The sequence below is a fragment of the Suncus etruscus genome, chromosome 3, assembly GCF_024139225.1.
Source record: "Suncus etruscus isolate mSunEtr1 chromosome 3, mSunEtr1.pri.cur, whole genome shotgun sequence".
NCBI lineage: Eukaryota > Metazoa > Chordata > Mammalia > Eulipotyphla > Soricidae > Suncus > Suncus etruscus.
This window is the reverse complement of record NC_064850.1, coordinates 48,968,865-48,987,291: the sequence shown is the minus strand read 5'-3', so window position 1 is coordinate 48,987,291 and position 18,427 is coordinate 48,968,865. Positions and strand designations below refer to the sequence as shown.

At 36.5% G+C, this 18,427-nt stretch overlaps 1 protein-coding gene, 1 long non-coding RNA gene and 1 other non-coding gene across 3 annotated transcripts in view; 2 read left to right on the top strand and 1 right to left on the bottom strand.

Annotated features, from left to right (window-relative positions):
* The window catches only part of SPATA17 (spermatogenesis associated 17), a 134,183-nt gene that overhangs the window by 75,864 nt on the left and 39,892 nt on the right, over positions 1 to 18,427 (bottom strand). The window lies entirely within an intron of this gene.
* Positions 3,205 to 3,337, top strand: LOC126005160 (small nucleolar RNA SNORA51). Its single transcript, XR_007494333.1, has one exon. It is a non-coding gene; the product is annotated as a small nucleolar RNA SNORA51 (small nucleolar RNA).
* Positions 8,857 to 18,427, top strand: part of LOC126003365 (uncharacterized) — a 1,166,220-nt gene continuing 1,156,649 nt past the window's right edge. The window contains exon 1 of the long non-coding RNA XR_007493784.1: positions 8,857 to 8,888. This is a non-coding gene — a long non-coding RNA (uncharacterized LOC126003365). The remainder of the gene's footprint in view (positions 8,889 to 18,427) is intronic.

The following is an 18,427-nucleotide window of genomic DNA, read 5'->3' as shown; positions in this document are numbered from 1 at the left end:
CTGGATTTGGATAGGGATTGCATTAAATCTATATAGCAATTTGGGTAAAATAGTCATTTTGACTATGTTAATTCTACCTATCCATGAGGATGGGATGTTCTTCCATTTCTTTAGATCGTCTTCAATTTCTTTCTGAAGTGTTTTGAAGTTTCCCTGGTATAGATCTTTCACTTCTCTTGTAAGGTTGATTCCTAGGTATTTGATATTTTTTGATACTATCTTAAATGGAATTGTATTTTTAATCTCTCTCTCCTCAACTTCATTGTTTGTATATAAAAACGCTACTGTCTTTTGTGTATTGACTTTGTATCCAGCCACTTTACTGTATTGGTTGATTGTTTCTAGGAGTTTTTCTGTGGATTCTTTAGGGTTTTTGATGTATATCATCATATCATCAGCATATAGAGCTAGCTTGTGTTCCTCTTTCCCTACTTGAATTCCTTTGATTCCCTTCTCTTGTCGGATTGCTATTGCTAGGACTTCTAAGGTTATATTGAATAAGAGTGGAGAGAGTGGACAGCCTTGCCTAGTTCCTGACCTTAGTGGGAATGCTTCTAGTTTCTCGCCATTAAGTATAATGTTGGCTGTAGGCTTTTCATAAATAGCTGTAACTATCTTAAGGAAGGTGCCTTCTAACCCTATTTTGCTGAGTGTCTTTAACATGAACGGATGTTGGATTTTGTCAAACGCCTTCTCTGCATCGATTGATATGATCATGTGGTTTTTGTTCTTCATGTTGTTGATGTGGTGTATAATGTTGATTGATTTGCGTATGTTGAACCAACCTTGCATTCCTGGGATGAATCCCACTTGATCATGATGTATGATCTTTTTAATGAGGTGTTGGATTCGGTTTGCTAAGATTTTGTTAAGTATCTTTGCATCAATGTTCATTAGTGAGATTGGTCTGTAGTTTTCTTTTTTGGTGGTGTCTTTGCCTTCTTTAGGAATGAGTGTGATATTAGCCTCATAAAAGGAGTTGGGGAGGATTCCTGTTTTTTCTATGGCTTTGAAAAGCCTATGGAACAGTGGTAATAAGTCTTCTTGAAATGTTTGATAGAATTCACCTGTAAATCCATCTGGGCCTGGGCATTTGTTCTTAGGGAGTCTTTTAATTACGTCTTCAATTTCCTCTGAAGTGATTGGACTGTTTAGAGTTTCTAGGTCTTCCTTTTCCAGTCTTGGAAGAGGGTGTTTGTCCAAGAATCTGTCGATTTCTGGTGGGTTCTCTAGCCTAGTTGAATATAGTTGTTCATAATATGAACTCAAAATGGATCAAAGATCTGGAAATCAGACCTGAATCTATAAAGTTTATCGAGAATAAAATAGGCAGAACACTCGAAGACCTTTATATCAAAAGGGTCTTTGAGAATGGAGCACCAATGGCAAAAACGTTAGCATCAACTATAAACAAATGGGACTATATCAAACTAAAAAGCTTCTGAATCTATAAAGTTTATCGAGAATAAAATAGGCAGAACACTCGAAGACCTTTATATCAAAAGGGTCTTTGAGAATGGAGCACCAATGGCAAAAACGTTAGCATCAACTATAAACAAATGGGACTATATCAAACTAAAAAGCTTCTGCATGGCAAAAGAAACCCTACTTAATGCAAGAAGACAGCTAACAGAATGGGAAAAAATCTTTTCACTTGATATATCAGATAAAGGGCTGATATCTAGAACATACAAAGCGCTCAGAAACCTGAGTCCTTCAAAACCAAACGAAGCCATAAAAAAATGGGGAGACGAAATGAATAGACATTTCTCTGAGGAAGAGAGAAGGATGGCCAACAAACACATGAAAACATGCTCACCTTCACTCATCATCAGGGAGATCCAAATCAAGACAACAATGAGATACCACCTCACACCAGTGAGGTTGGCTCACATCAAAAATAATGGGAACAACCTTTGTTGGAGAGGATGTGGTATGAAAGAAACTCTCATTCATTGCTGGTGGGAATGCCCCTTGGTCCAACATCTATGGAGAAAAGTCTGGAGAGTGCTCAAAGAACTCAGAATTGAGCTGCCATTTGACCCAGCAATTGCTCTCCTAGGCATATATCCCCAAGATGGAAAGACATTCATTCCAAAATACGTATGCACCCCACTATTTATTGCAGCACTCAGTATAATAGCCAAATCTTGGAACCAACCTCGATGTCCAACAACAGATGAATGGATCATTAAGATGTGGTACATATATACAATGGAATATTACATGGCAGTTAGAAATGATACAATCACAGACTTTGCAGCAACGTGGATGGACCTAGATCATGTTATGTTAAACGAAGTAAGTCAGAAGACAAAAGAAAAACACAGAATGGTAGCACTATTCTGAAACACCTAGAATACATAAAAAACAAAAAAAGGACATTGAAGAAGCATAACTGCTAGAACCACAAAGAAAGACTTCATAAACTCCATTCCCTGATCTGCACAGCCACCAAGATCTCTAGAAACAGGTCTGATTTTACCATCCAAGATAAAGTAGAAGTCTTCCACATACCACGAAAGCAGCAAGAGGAGAATAAATGATCTATTTTTTTTGACGTCTTTATTTTGGTGTGGAGATTACGGTTGATGTCTCCAATATTATTTTATTTTATTTTGTTTTGTCTTTCTCTTTCTTTTTGCACTTGAGTATGATTTGATTTCAGAACCGAGATTATTGTGTGGTGCCTGTTTTTATTGTTGTGGTGCTTATCGGTTATTTAATTCGATATTTTGTGTGTGTGTGTGTGTGTGTGTGTGTATTGTTGTGGTATTTTAATTACTTTTTTCACATCCTCTCTCAAACTGAGGTTGGAAGCCTCTAGACAGGACTCTGCCTATTTTCAGTATATTTGATTTTTGATTGAGAAGAGGACATATTAGGTGATGGGTATTCCCCTGATTTAATGTGAATATGTACCCAAAATACTACAGTGAAAGATATGTAAGCCATTATGGAAAAAAAAGAAAATTGTGTTTTTAATCAGAAACTTTCTTTGACTTACATGTATTATTATTATATTAATTATATTATATGTTATGTTATGTCACTATATTATGTTATATTAGTTTACCTTATTATGTTAATCAATTTTGTCCTTTAAATGAATTCTTATTTAAAAAAAAAACAAAAAAAAACAAAAAAAAAAACAACTTTAGTTTGCCCTGAAGAAAAGAAAAAAATAAATAAAAGATAAAATAAGGCCTCCCAATTCTTACCACAGGCTGTGTTCTTTACACTGGCTGTATAGAAAGAGGAGGTACAGTAAAGGCACCCCATATACACCTCAACACAGGCCCCTTGCCGGGTATGTATTGTGAATTGGGGGACAAAAAAAAAAAAAAAGAAAACATGAGATACACCTTCACAGCAAAACTCTGAAAGTGCCTGACACTCTAAAAGTGCCTGTCAAGATGGTGGGTTAAGGGGTCGGGGTAGAGAAGGAACCTGGGAAACACTGGTGGAGGGAAGTTGATACTGGGGGCAGGATCAGTGCTGAAACATTGTATGTCTAAAACCCAACTATGAGTATCTTTTTAAATCACAGTGCTTTAATAATTTTTTAAATAGATGACCAAAGGCTCAGTTGCTGCCTGTACACAGCTTATAAATAAAATAGTTGATAAGTAACTGAAGTCTAGACTATGAACAGAATAAGTCTATCAAAAAATATTAACATGGGGCTGGAATAGGAGTGCAGCTGGTATAATATTTGCCTTGCACATGTCCAATACAGGTTGGATATCTGGTACCGCATATAGTTCCGAGTCCACCAGGAATGATACCTAAATTAAGAGCGAGGAATAACTCCTGAGCACTGCCAGGTGTGGCCCAACTCCCATCTCCAACCTACCCCCCCACCCGAAAAAATAAATCCCAACCAACTCATACTGTCAAAGATCTGAAAGTTATCACTTAGATGTCAGAAGTTAGATATCAGAAGAAGATATCAGAAGCTTCATGAGTTCTAAGCCCCAGCGCTGGGAACTAAACAGGAAGCAAAATTAGGTTAATCAGTGAGCTGGGAGAGAGGACTGGATTCTTCGCCAGTATCTCCAGCTCACTGTGGGAGAGCAGCCCATCTATCATCCAGTTTAGAAGAGGAAAGAACTTTGGAGAAGAAGAAAGTTATTCCTGAGCAGGAGTGATTGGGTTTCTCTAAGGGGGGTAGGTGGGATACTCTAAACATAGAATTTTTTGAGAATAAAAAAGTGACAAAGAAGATAATGGTTAATGCCATCAAATTATATTATGACTTTGCTCTGATCATAAAAGGGCATCATCCAAATGCTCCGTTATTTCCTTTGCTTACTGTGCATGATTTTAAGAAGACTCCATTCAAGTATCCATGAAAATCTAGTTTCTTCTCTTTTGTTTTTTAGTTTCTTCTACTGAGTCACTAAAAATTTTTTTTCTGCATTATTCTTTCTAAAATATGCACATTTTTCAGTGTTAAATGATTTCTTTTATCATGATTTAGGACAGCTTTTGTACAAGAAAGTACAATTTTATATAGTCTACAGGATGTTAAATAATTTGGAGTGTCCTCAAGCTAGGAGCAACAGTAGGCATAATAATGACACATATTTACAGTGTGCTATTGTCAGGAGCTCTGAGTGTTTCCCACACATTAATTCATCCTCACAACATCCCACGGAGGTTGGTGGAAGACAGGTAATATTAACAGGATGCTGTTCTTTGAGAACTGAAATAACTGTGCAGATGCTGACTCTAAGACACAGCGTGGGGGATTTTCTTCCATAAAGAAGACGAGGACATGGGTATTTTCTCTCCTTTACACATCTTCAGAAATTCTGTTAGGGAGTATTAAAACCAAGTCACAGAATTTTGCACCTGGTAGAGCTCAGAGGTGAAATAGCTAAACTGCCATTTCTTAAGAGAAAAATCATACCATCTTATTTACTCAGAAGCCATATATCTCTCATTCGAAATGTGCTTGCTTCATTTTAAAGCAAACATAATTGCTGCTGTTTAGCACACATGCTATCCACTCAACATAGGCCAGGAATTATACCAGAGTTTATATAATACCATGTTTTACCAAGTTGCACATAATATAGTTGTGTGAGGCATTAAATATTGAACACCAATCCCCTCACCAGCGTGACCTTCCCTCCATCAGTTTCCATAGTTTCCACAACCACCACCACCCTAGCTTTCTCTCCTTGCAGGCACAAACACATTTATAATGTTTGTTGGGTCAGCCGCATACAAGGCAGCCGCCCTACCCATTATACCATAGTCACTCTTTATAATGTTTGTTATAACACAAAGACAATTGGAATTTATCAAAACTTAGATCAAGGGCCGAAGCAATATCAAAGTGAAAGTACTTGCTTTGTACACAGCTGACCCAGGTTTGATCCCCAGCATCCCATATAGTCCCCTGAGCCTGCCAGGAGGGATTGGTGAGCATAAAGCCAGGAGTAACCTCTGAGTACCTCCAGAAGTGGCCCATAACCAAAAAAAAAAAAATAATAAACAAACAAACACAAAAACCTTATACCAATAAGGGTCAATTTGCAATAATTGTTATATCTCTCTATGGTGTTACTAAAATCATTGTCTAAAGATTTATGAGGCTATAGTTGGTGTGTGTTGAATGTTCTCTGTTGCTGTTTAAGCTCACTGAGCTTGTTCGTGTTTTTTTTATATATTTTATTTAAACACCTTGATTACATACATGATTATTTGGGTTTCAGTCATGTAAAGAACACCACCCATCACCAGTGCAACATTCTCATCAAGCTTGGTGGTGTTTTATGTAACTTTCCCATCAAATTTGCTGTGATCATCCTAGACTGACAATGATATTTTGAGGTGTTGTGCTGCCACTTTTGGCTACGTGATCCAGGACCATAGATCTAGAAAAAAATTGGTGGTTTGGCAATTGATATGATTAAAGTGTGGGCCTTTTATTTCAGAAGATGTTGGGTTTGACTGGGGGCTACAGCACCTTCAGACAAAAAGGGGAATCTGCCTGCCACCATTTCCAGAAGACCTCAGAGTTTTCTGCCCTGACTAGATTATGTGGGAAAAGTCAATACCCATCATTTTTTTTCTCTCAATATTATTTTAAGGCCATATGTTGCAAACACATGAAAAAAATAATCTAATGATCTATTGAGTTTACTGTGACAAGGCTTGATAACTGATCCTAATAATTATTTCCACAGTATGGGCATTCCTCAAAAAACTGGAAATTGAGCTTCCTATGATCTAGCAATACCACTCCTAAGGATATAACGTAAGATCACAAAAACACAATATAAAAATGCCATCTGTACTGTTATGCTCATCACAGCACTATTTACAATAGCCAGAATCTGGAAGCACCCAGGTACCCAACAATAGATGAATGACTAAAGAAACTGTGGTTCATCTACATAATGGAATACTGAGCAGCCATTAAGAAAAATAAATTCGGGGCCGGGCGGTGGCGCAAGAGGTAAGGTGCCTGCCTTGCCTGCGCTAGCCTTGGACAGACCGCGGTTCGATCCCCCGGCATCCCATATGGTCCCCCAAGCCAGGAGCAACTTCTGAGCTCATAGCCAGGAGTAATCCCTGAGCGTCACCAGGTGTGGCCCAAAAACCAAAAAAAAAAAAAAAAAAAAAAAAAAGAAAAATAAATTCATGAAATTTGCATATAGTGGCTGGACAAGCAGATTATTATGCTGAATGATGTGAGTTCAAGGAAGATAAGAATAATTTCACAAAATCATCTCATGCATCTGTGGGTTATAAGGAAAGTAAAAGACAGTGTAAGAATGATATCTAGAGATAATAGAGATGAGGATTAGGAGGACCAGTCCATAGTAGGACAGCTTCCACAAAGAGCAGAGAGTGCAGATAGGAAATACAAGGGTCTGGGCCCGGAGAGATAGCACAACGGCATTTGCTTTGCAAATAGCCAATCTAGGACCAAGGTGGTTGGTTTGAATCCCGGTGTCCCATATGGTCCCCCATGCCTGCCAGGAGCTATTTCTGAGCAGACAGCCAGGAGTAACCCCTGAGCAACACCGGGTGACCCAAAAAACAAAAAACAAAACAAAAAAAAGAAAATAGAAGGGTCTACTATGAAAGTTGTAGTTAAAGCTGATCACTCTGGACAAGAACTAGGTGCTGAAAGGAAATAAATTGACATGTATGACACCCCTTCATCAACAGTTGTGCAAATCAGTTATGCATATATATGTGTGTATATATATATATATATATATATATATATAGAGAGAGAGAGAGAGAGAGAGAGAGAGTGAAGTGAAATGCTTGATCAAGAAGCAGGTGGAGGAGGGTGGGAGGGAAAGAGGGCATCAGAGAGAGTGAAAGGGAAACTGTTGACTTTGGTGACAGAAAATGCACACTGGTGAAGATTGTTGTACATTGTATTACTAATGGAATCATGAACAACTTTATCTGTGGGAAAAAATTAGTATGAACAACCTGTGACTATGGTGTTTAAATATTTGTTTTTGTTTTTGGGTCACACCCAGCGGTGGTGCTCAGGGTTTACTCCTGGCTCTGTGCTCAGAAATCGCTCCTGGCAGGCTTTGGGGACCATATGGGATGCTGGGGATCAAATCTGGGTCCATCCCAAGTCGGCCACGTGCAATCACTATCGCTCCAGCCCCTATGGTGTTTAAATTTTAAAAAATAATTGGTTCTATATGAATGCCAACCAATTTACTGGACATGATACAAGATTGAGAAAATAGTTACAGGAGAGAAAGATAAACACAACAGTGAATTTCCTTCTCCATTCTCTACAAAGCCTAATTCTTAGAGATGCAATAGATTAGAAAGAAGATGATAGAAAAACTGAAAGTATTACAAAGGAGTGATGAAAAAGTATTGTTTCCTAAGTCAAGCTTTTGTAGCCCGAAACTACCTATCTTTCTGTCTATATATCTCCCTCTTTATAAGTTTTTTGGAATTACATATGTGTATACTCTCAGAACATTTTAGGATTTTAGAACATTTTAAATAAGACATGTTGTAAAATAACCTTATTTAAAGAAGGAAATACAGAGAACTGGATTGACCATGCTTGTGTTTTAGAAGACTCATTCCATTAGTGATAGGAAGGAGAGATGAATGAGTTATGAAAACAGAAAGCTAAGAAACCCAAATATCATGCATGTTTGTGTCCATAGATTGGAGAAATTTGTCTCAATCCTAATTTTTTAGAGCAGGCACCTCTAAGAAGTGCTCTATTTCACTGTAGGATGAAGAGATTTGGGGAAATAATGATTTTACATATCCACACAGTTTGAGAAAGCTGAGGATGTCCAAATGGTGATTTAGTAGATAATTTTTATAGTGGTTTTGATTCATCTAAAGAAAGTTCAGGACTTGCAAAATGATTTAGACTAATAAACATCAAACACCAGTGGTGCCTAGCACACAAGGAAGGAAGACAATTCAAGGAAGGAAGACAATATGAAAGAACATCCAAGCAAGGCCACTGCCTCTCATCTTGTGCCAATAGAGGTGTGCAGCAAAGGAAATTGAAAAAGCAGAGACAGGACACAAGGAGAGAATGAGTTCTGAAAATTCAAGCTCAAGAGAGATTAGGGAAGAAAGTGAGAAAAAGAGCAGTCAAATGTTTCAAAGAGGTTGAATGAGATGAAAGCCACTTCCCATTAATATTAGATATGATTTTTAGTAGTATTTCTTCTCAATAACCTAGCCTTAACTTCAGGCATGATCAAAAAAGTTATCATACTATTCATATACCAAATATCAGAACCTGATTTCCACCATTAACTTATTCTCAATAAGTAACATTAAAAAGTAGCAAAAACCAAACACAATCATGTATGTAATCAAGGTGTTTAAATAAAAAAAAAGTAGCAAAAACATGGGTCAAAGAGAGGTTAGATGCTTGCCTACTATGCAGTTGAATCAGTTTGATTTCCAGCACCTCATATGTTCCTAAGGGTACCAGCAGTAGTGATTCATTCCTGAGCATGGAGGGGAGTAATACTTGAGTACTGCCAGATGTGCCCTCAACTCATAAATAAATATAGTACATTATTATAAGTATATGTTATATTATTATAAACACATATTATATTATTATAAGTATACTATTAATTATTGTATTATTATATCACTATGATTAAGTGATTGATAGTCTGTATTTTAAAATGGATTATGTCACTGATTACCAACTATACAAACACTGCTTTAAAAGCAGACTGCATACTTGCAATTGAGGTTAGATACAAAAAGGTGTTTTTATTTAAATTTATCAAATACATTATTACTATTATTATATATTTCTCTATATAAAATGATTCCATAGAAAGAAAAGTGCAAGCAGAGATAAGTTTTTTTCAATCAATGTTGGCGCTGAAAAGTAAAAATAAGACTTTCTTTACTTCCTTGACTACCCCTTACTCACAAGAGCCGTATTCTAAATGCATACCATTAGATAAAGCCATTTATCTACCCTTTAGTTGGATGAGGTCAGAAAATTATATTTTTGCAATGAGGTTTATTGAGTGTAATCCTATTTGTCCTCCTTATTTGCACAGTATCGATGGTCATTGCTCAGCTCATGTCCTTGAAACAGAATCAGGGACACCAGAGTATGAAAAAGTGGCCAAGCTGCTGGAGTTCATAAATTTTGTTCAGCATTGGATGAGTTCAAAGAATTGCCATGTAAGAAAAGCCTTACAGAGGGAATTTATCTGATTATGGCAGTAATAATTACCCAGCTGTTTATTGCAGATAGAGAAATAATTCATGTAGGCAATAGGCCGTGGTGGTGATGACACTCTGCATTTAGTAAATATGCAAACTGTTCACTTCTAATTAAGCAAGCTCGAGGATGCCCTTATTAAATGGATAAACCAAAAGTGCCTTCCTGACAAGTGATGAATCGTTACATTGCACAAACTCTTGCCACAGAATTATTGGAGTGAACTTGGGGCTTAACTTCATTAAGAGATCTTGTGGGATAGTGAAATGAGGATGGACAGCCTAACAAGGCTTCCCTGACAGCCAATGATGTGTACGAGTTTAATACAACTGCACCTCTGCCTCTGTCCCATTTAGCTGGTCTGATTCGTGATAGATAAACTGTGAAACTGAATCTAGGTGCTGGAATCATAAAAATATATGAAATACGAAAACTACCATTGGCAGTGGTTACCTGAAGATTTACTGCCAAATACATAATAAGGCAGCAATTTAATTTTCTGATCCAAACACGTTTTTATATCAAAAGAGGAGATTCTACTTTTTTCATTAACACAAATGATTTGCTTAATAGGAATAGTCTTATTGGTCAGCTTGAAAATAAATGCTCCAGGAGCCAGAGTTATAGTGCAGTGGGTCAGGTGCTTGCCTTGTCTTGCACACAGTCAATCCAAGTTCCATCCCCAGAACTCTACAGACAGAGGTTCAATCCTCAGGACCCAACAATTCCTCCCAAGTCCACCAGAAGTAAGCTCTGAGTACTGTACTGCTAAGTGTGTCCCTAAAATCTAAAAAAGAAAAAAGTAAATAAAATTTCCTAAAAAGGTAAATGAGTTTTACTGAAGGAAATTAATGTAACACAGAAACTACTTTTAATTCTGTCTATGGACGAGATTCACTTAATTTTAGTAAGTACTCATGAAATAGCTTATTTCCCATATGCTTAAGTAGTCTACTTTAACCTAACCATTCATTAACAAACCTCTATAAAGCTATCTTTATCTCAGTTAGAGACCTTAAGAAAATGCTCATAGAGGAGTTTTATTCCATGAAACAAAAATACTTCTACTTACATTGTAGTACTGGAAATAATTTCTAACTCACAGATTTGTGGTGCAAGTGGCAGAGATCAGAGCATAAAGAACTTAGGTATGTCTTAGTATATAGACACAAAGTGGTCAATAAATGTTAGCACTATCTAATGCACCTGAGTGCAAAGAGCTATTTAATTCCTGAAGTCTTCAATTGGGGACGTCTCTTCAGCAAATGAGGGTTGGTTTAACTATATATCCAGATGTGAAGAATGAAACTGCATTTTTACCATATGCCAAATAAAAATAATAAAGTTGAAGAAATTAAAAACTCAATGTCAGACTTCAAGCTGTTACTTAGAAGAGACCAAGAAGGAAAAGCTTCAAGACTACTGTATTTGGGAACCGGTGTGGTGGCGCTAGAGGTAAGGTGTCTGCCTTGCCAGCGCTAGCCTAGGAACGGACTGCGGTTCAATCCCCTGGCGTCCCATATGGCCCCCCAAGCCAGGAGCGACTTCTGAGCACATAACCAGGAGTAACCCCTGAGCATTACCGGGTATGGCCCAAAAAACAAAAAACAAAAAAACAAAAAAAAAAGGAAAGAAAAAAGAAAAAGAAAGAAAAGAAAAGACTACTGTATTTGTTGATATAACTGATGAATCTTTGTCCTGTATCATTAACTTCATTAAAGCACAAGTATAGGGTCATTTCCTTAATCACAAATCAAAATAGTATGACCCAATTCAGTGGGTTATAACCTCATCTCTTCCAGAGAGGTGAGTCCCATAATTGAGTGGCAGGGAGAAATACATTTTTTCCTTCCCGAAGAACTTTTCTGAGATTATAATTCATCCCCATATTTACTAGGTATGCATTTCCCACATTCTCTTCTATCCATTTCTAAATTAATCTTTAATTGACTAATAAGTCTTCATCTTAAATTTCCCCCCATTGGAATAGCTACTGTGGTTTCTGTTTCCAGACCATATCACTTGCAAAGGACCTTCTTTCCTGACATAGACATGTCCAATTTCCATTTTCAGCTCTGCTACATTTTAACACTCTAGTTGTGTTTTACTGACCATGTCTACCTCACATGGCACCTCTAACTACCTGGGAGTCTAATAAAATAAGTTCTGTATTTTCTAGCTCCAGTAGCAAAGCAGATTCATAAGGCACATGGAATAGACTTTTAGTGACTAGCTAGACTTGAGTCACAACTGGGAGGAGGATATTAATTGAAATTTCAATATTCAAATGAAAAAGAGGAGGGATATTTTGATTCAAAAAAGTCAAATGACTAAGTTCATCTTTCCAGATTCATCACACTTAGGATTCATGAGACTATTTAAACCATAATTTCAGTGTTTAATCTTAAATATGATATCATCCCGGAAAGGCAATTGCAAGGATAGAAAGAGACAACATATCAAACAACTTAGATACAACAGATGCTGAACAGGTGTGATTACTGAGATTATAGTCTATTGACTAATCTTGTCACTGCTCGCAAAATCTGATTTGTCCAGATTATTTTCAGTTTGATAATGAATTACAGTATTTCTGATGACTAAATAGCAAATTGCTACTAGTCAAATATACACAGTATGCAGTGTCAAGAGCCAGAAAGTTAAAACATGTCTTCCATTTGTTGGCCTTACAAACTATTCAGAAGGTTTTTGTCTATTGTGCTGGGTATCTCAAGAGGAAGTTACTATCAAGAATGCAATTAGTGTCTGTAGGCAAGAAATACTCATTTACATTCTTGCTTACATTGGTGTACTCTGATTTAATATTACGTTTGATTTTTCAGTAAAGTTGGGGAATGTTCTGAAGAATCCACATGACCTACTAAGAATCACAGATTTTGACTCTAGGATACTACTTGGAAGTTTTAGGGGCTGCATGTATTACTAGTCTGCGAGAACATGCTGATTTTCTTTACATTCCTATTTCTTTGTTAATTAAAGCACGATTGGAATTGGGCTGCCTAAATAGTAAGGTAACAATGTCTTCAGTCCTCAAGAACTCAAAATCTGTAATACTGTGCCTCCCTGATGCTGAACATGCAGCCAGTTCAACATTCTTGGGTTGTGTCATTAGACTAGAGCATTTGTTGAGTCTGTATGAGTTCCAGCCACAGCAAGATTACTTAAAGACTATCATTGTACTCCTATTGAGATTCCCGAATAATCTAATTTATAAGGATGTGAGAGTGCGATCAAATCTTTTGACTTGAATTTCTTAGGAACTAGACACGTTTTCATAAAAATCTCTTTAAAGTTCCTTTTTCCTTTATCCTTGAAAACAAATGCAAATGAGCAGATTACAAAGACAGCGTCTAATGCAAGTATTACTATAAATATTTTGAAATAGCAAGCTGTTAGCTGTTAGTTCTGCATTGTGACTATCATGATTAGAAGCAAATACTGACAGTTTAATAGTAAAGACAACATAAAGAAAGCAACTGTGAATTTTTTAGCTCTATGATAATTTCTCATTGTTCAATGATAAGTGCTTGCATAACCAGCAATAAGCAAAGAACAGAGAAGAAGAGTCAATATATCTAGTTCAGTGTATGGATATGTGGATTTCAGGAAAAAAAACAACAACAAGGAATCCAGCACATGGCCCAGTCTGTGCCCACATGGCAAAGATGTCTGGGGGATTTTTAAAGGTGTTCAGAATTAGTACCACACATGAGCACCACACATATCACAAAGCAGATAATGCATTAAATTAAATCTTTTTATTTAATTATTTGAGGTTTGGGGAAATACTAGGCGATGCTCAGGGCAATGCTTGGCTTTGTGTTTAGGATATAATTCCAGAGAGAAGTACTCAGGGGATGATATGTGATGTTGGGTATCAATTGTAGGTGCCCTGCATCAAAGAAAACATTTCTCTCTGTGAGATATGGATAATGCATTTTAATAGATCTTGGCTTCTCCAAGGTCTATTAGGCTACCCTGGCAATTAATTTAAAAAATATTACATATGGATATTTGACACTTCTTTTTGTACTGGTGGAATGTTTCACCTTTTTTCTCTCCTTCATTTCTCAAACTGATGATGAGAGCCTCTAAAAGAATTCCGCTTATTTTCGGCGTATTAGACTTTTACCCCAGTTTATTACTTTTCTCTCCTTCAAACAAAACCACGTAACTTGAACTAGCTAGTCCTGCCCCCCCAATTAGAGGGGGAAACAAGGGAGGCACCAGGACCAAACAGGTGCAAGACTACTAAGCAGTAGGCTAGATACAGAGGAGACCACATATTCTAGCTACCCTGGGGGTGGGGGAAGAGGATATGGGAGGTAGGACAAAAACGAAGGTGTAGGGAGGACAATTTGGTGATGGGAATCCCCCCTGATTTTATGTAAATATGTACCTAAAATATCATTGTCAACAATATATAAGCCACTATGATCAAAATAAAAAAAAAAAGAAGTAGGCAGGGGAGAAAGGCAGGGGGCAGATGGGGAAAAAAAAAACTGGGTACATTGGTGGCAGAAATTTTGCTTTGGTGAAGAGATGAGTGCTGGGCATAGTATGACTGAAATTAAATTATGAACAGCTTTGTAACTGTGTATTTCACGGTGATTTAATAAAAGGATCTATTTTGAACATTAAAAAATAAAAATAAAAAAATATTACATATAATTTTACTATGTACCTAATATATTACTGTGAAAGATTTGTAATCCACTTTGGTCAAAATAAAAAGTATTGAAATTTAAAAAATTACATATAATTTAAAAATTGGAATAATATCTATATGAATGGTAAATACACTAGTCATTTGTCTCCCAAATCTTGAAAGATCAATTGAGTCATTTGTGTAGGTCTTGCTTCCTCAGATTAAGTTTTCTAGATGTTAAGAGTGAAAAGCAATCTTCATGCTTCAGGAATATCTAATATATTTAAATGATATCATCTATTACTATGAGATACTTTAAAAAGTATTGTGACAGGCTTGGTATACTTTGATGTTTGTATTAAGGATTATAAAAATTAAAGTTTTGTAATCCACTGTGGTCAAAGTAAAAATTATTATTAAGAAAAAAATTAGAGTATATGTATTTGCATATATAAAAGCCATGATTTTATGTATTATCATATCCATTTCTGTCATGAGTAATTATTTTATACCATGCACTTGACTATGAGTGTTATGCATTAGGTTTTTCTTATTTAAATTTTCTAAGTACCTTTATGAAAATTAAAGTGCTTAAGTTCTTCAATAAGTAAATATATAGATTTTTTTGTCTTTGACATCTATTTATTACGATATTAAGCAAATGTGCATAGACATAAAGGGAAATTAAAAACCTAGCTTGTCATCTAATGCAGAAATCCTTATGAATCCTTTCCCTAGAACATTTTGTATTTCAAAAGGCTAGACTACTATTGATTAACTCTAATTACTGGAAATGTGTTTTACTAGTCAAATCCAAACCCATTTTTTGCCTTGAATATTTTGACTCTTACAAATGTGGGTCATGATACTTATTTAAAGTTTGAAGATAGATGCAGGCTTTTCTTTACTTTTATTGGTTCATTCTTTATAACTTCTATACACCTTACATTTCTGGTGATTTTCAGCTGACAACAGGCTTTAAGTCAATGTGTATCATAAAAAAGGGCATTTAGAAGTTAACAAGAATGAGTCTTTTCCATTCATTTCATTCATCTGTGTCCATGGATGCAATTACTATAGTGAAAAGAGAGTGATTCAGGACATCCTCATCCTTAAACCTAAAACCCTATCTCAGTTATGCTGTTTTTTAAATACCATTTCAGAGTTAGCAATTTAACCCTGTTAAGCAATTAAACATGCTTATTTCCACCATATATCTTTTTGTTTTGTTTTGTTTTGGGGTCACACCCGGTGGTGCTCAGTGATTACTCCAGGCTCTGCGCTCAGAAATAGCTCCTGGCAGGCCTGGGGGACCATAGAGGATGCCAGGAAATTGAACCACCATCCATAATGGATGGGATTCGTGTAAGGCAAATGCCCTACCGCTGTGCTATCTCTTCAGTTCTCACCACATACCTTTTAGTGTTTCTTAAGCACAACTATAATAAAACATCCACATTTTAATTCCTGGGTGAAGGGTCAAAGAAGTGATCTTTAGAGGAACTAAAAGGGATAGGACTCAGATAGAAAGGTAGCTTGAGGGGATGAAGCTCTGGCTCCTGCAGGAGCTACAGTGTTTGCTTCCTCTACCAAGCAGCAAAGATGTAAAACAACTCCAAAGAAGTCACTTCACATAGCCATATTTCTTCAAAAGCACAGATCTCTTTATAGACATATACAGTTAAGCAAATACTTGAGACCTTCCTTCAAGTTCACAAACAGAAAGGCTAAGCATTCACAGGGCCAGAACTTTGGCACATTGGTAGGGCATTTGCCTTGCATGCGGCTGACTTAGGATAGACCAGAGTTCGATCACCCAGCGTCCCATATGGTCCCCCAACCAGGAGCGATTTCTGAGCATAGAGCAGGAGTAACTCTTGAGCATCACTGGGTGGCCCCAAAACCAAACCAAATCAAAAGAAAACAAAAAAAAAAAGAAGAAAGCTAAGCATTCTGGCAATGCTTCCTCCTAATGGGACCAAGGCACCACAGAGAACATATAATCTTCATTAAAAATGTGCTGTAGTCTCTCCCAACCTTCCTTTCATGTTTGTTACAGTTGTCTGATAAGCCGAAGGTCCTCAGCTTCTTTTGTATCTCCACACACCCTTAACAAGTTTCATGCCATATTAGATTTCATCTTGCCATTCACCTCTTGGTGGACTTAACACATATTAAAAAGGGAAAGACAATGGGTGACTTTGAAAGGAAAGAGGAATAAAACAGTGAATAGAAATTCCAACTACGGTGGCCAGAGAGATAGCACAGTGGTAGCCTTGCACATGGCCAACCCAGGACAGACCTGGGTTTTATTCCTGGCATTCATATGGTCCCCAGAGCCAGCCAGGAGTGATTCCTGAGGACAGAGCCAGGAGTAACCCTTGAGCGCTGCCGAGTGTGGCCCAAAATAAAAAAAGAAAAAAGAAAAGAAAAGAAAAGAAATTCCAAGTAAACTGTGAGGAACTGTGAGGCCCCTACCCTCTAAATTCTAAGGGAAAATTATTTGCAACAAAGAATGTTATACCCAGCTAATATGCCAATCATGTCTGAGAGTAAGACTCGAAAATATAACACAGAAAATTTCTTTTCATACATGGTATGATAGCAATTGTTCCTAAGAAACAAAGAAATAATTATGAAAAAAATATATATGGGTTCCACAAATCAGGGTAAATCTTACTAGTTCATAACCCAAAGAAAGAAAAGTCATGAAATGTTGTCTTAAGAAAGAATTGTGCTTCATGCCGAGAGAAAAGGCAGTTTGTCTTCAGTAATATGATAACGAGGCCAAGGAAGGTTGGCACCAGAAGGCCAAAAGAAAAATTAATAAATAGTATTGCTTTATCTCTAGAGTAAAATACTAGTCAGCAAAAAGGAAAATGAATCACTACTATGTACTCTTTTCTATTTGTTTGTTTGTTTTTGGGGGGGTCACACTCGGCAGCGCTCAGGGGTTACTTCTGGCTCTACATGCAGAAATTGCTCCTGGCAGGCTCAGGGGACTACACGGGATGCCCAGATTTGAAGCACCGTTCTTCTGCATGCAAGGCAAATGCCCTACCTCCATAATATCTCTATGTTCTCTTATGCTAATAAACCTTGAAAACTTCCAGTGAAGTCACACATTGTAAAAGTCAACATACAAGAAGTGTTCAGAATAAGCAAGTGTATAGAGACAGAAAGCAAACTAGTGCTATCTAGGACTGAGCATAGAGGGTAAATGCCAAAGGTAACAGGATTTCTTTATAGGGTAATAAAAATGCTTTAAATTAAACTTGGAGACCATTGCATAAACTTGTTAAAAACCATAAGATAACAATCCTTTAAATGAATTAAACCCTTAAAATAAATTACTTGTTAAATAAATTGTACCTCAATAAACCTGTTTCAGTAAAAAGAAAACAAATATATCACTTAAAAACACTTGTGATAGATGAAGAGTAGCAAAAGAGAAAGGTCCATAATGTACCTAACCAACCCCTGCTGGACAGTCAACATACTCAAAAACTACTTCATGTTGATGAAGGACAAATGTTTATTCAAAACAGAGCTAGTGTAGGAGATATTAATAACCAACGATGACATTGGGGGAATAGATGACTTTTAGCTTTAAATTCTGTCAAAAATTCAGTTTTCTGTACTCTAAGCTAATAATGTTTTATTAATGTCACCAATCTGTGACTCTCTAGCTAATTTTTAATTTCATTATATAATTTCCCTATTCATAACCTGGGGCAGTTTTTGCAATTCCAGCTAGATTTTACAAAGGAACATGTCTACCAAGTGCAAACTCAGCCTTAAATTAATCAATTCCATTCATCTTTGTGATAGGTTCACTCTTGCTTATGAAAATATACTCTTGTATATGTATGAATTTCTTTACTATTAAGTATAGAACAAACTATTTATGTTAATAAAAAAGCAGATAAAATGAAATTAGGCCCAATGTTGTCTGGTATCCTACTGATTCCAAGGAAAACATGTAAAATAAATTCTACTCATTTTTTCCCTATAAATGATTTCATGTT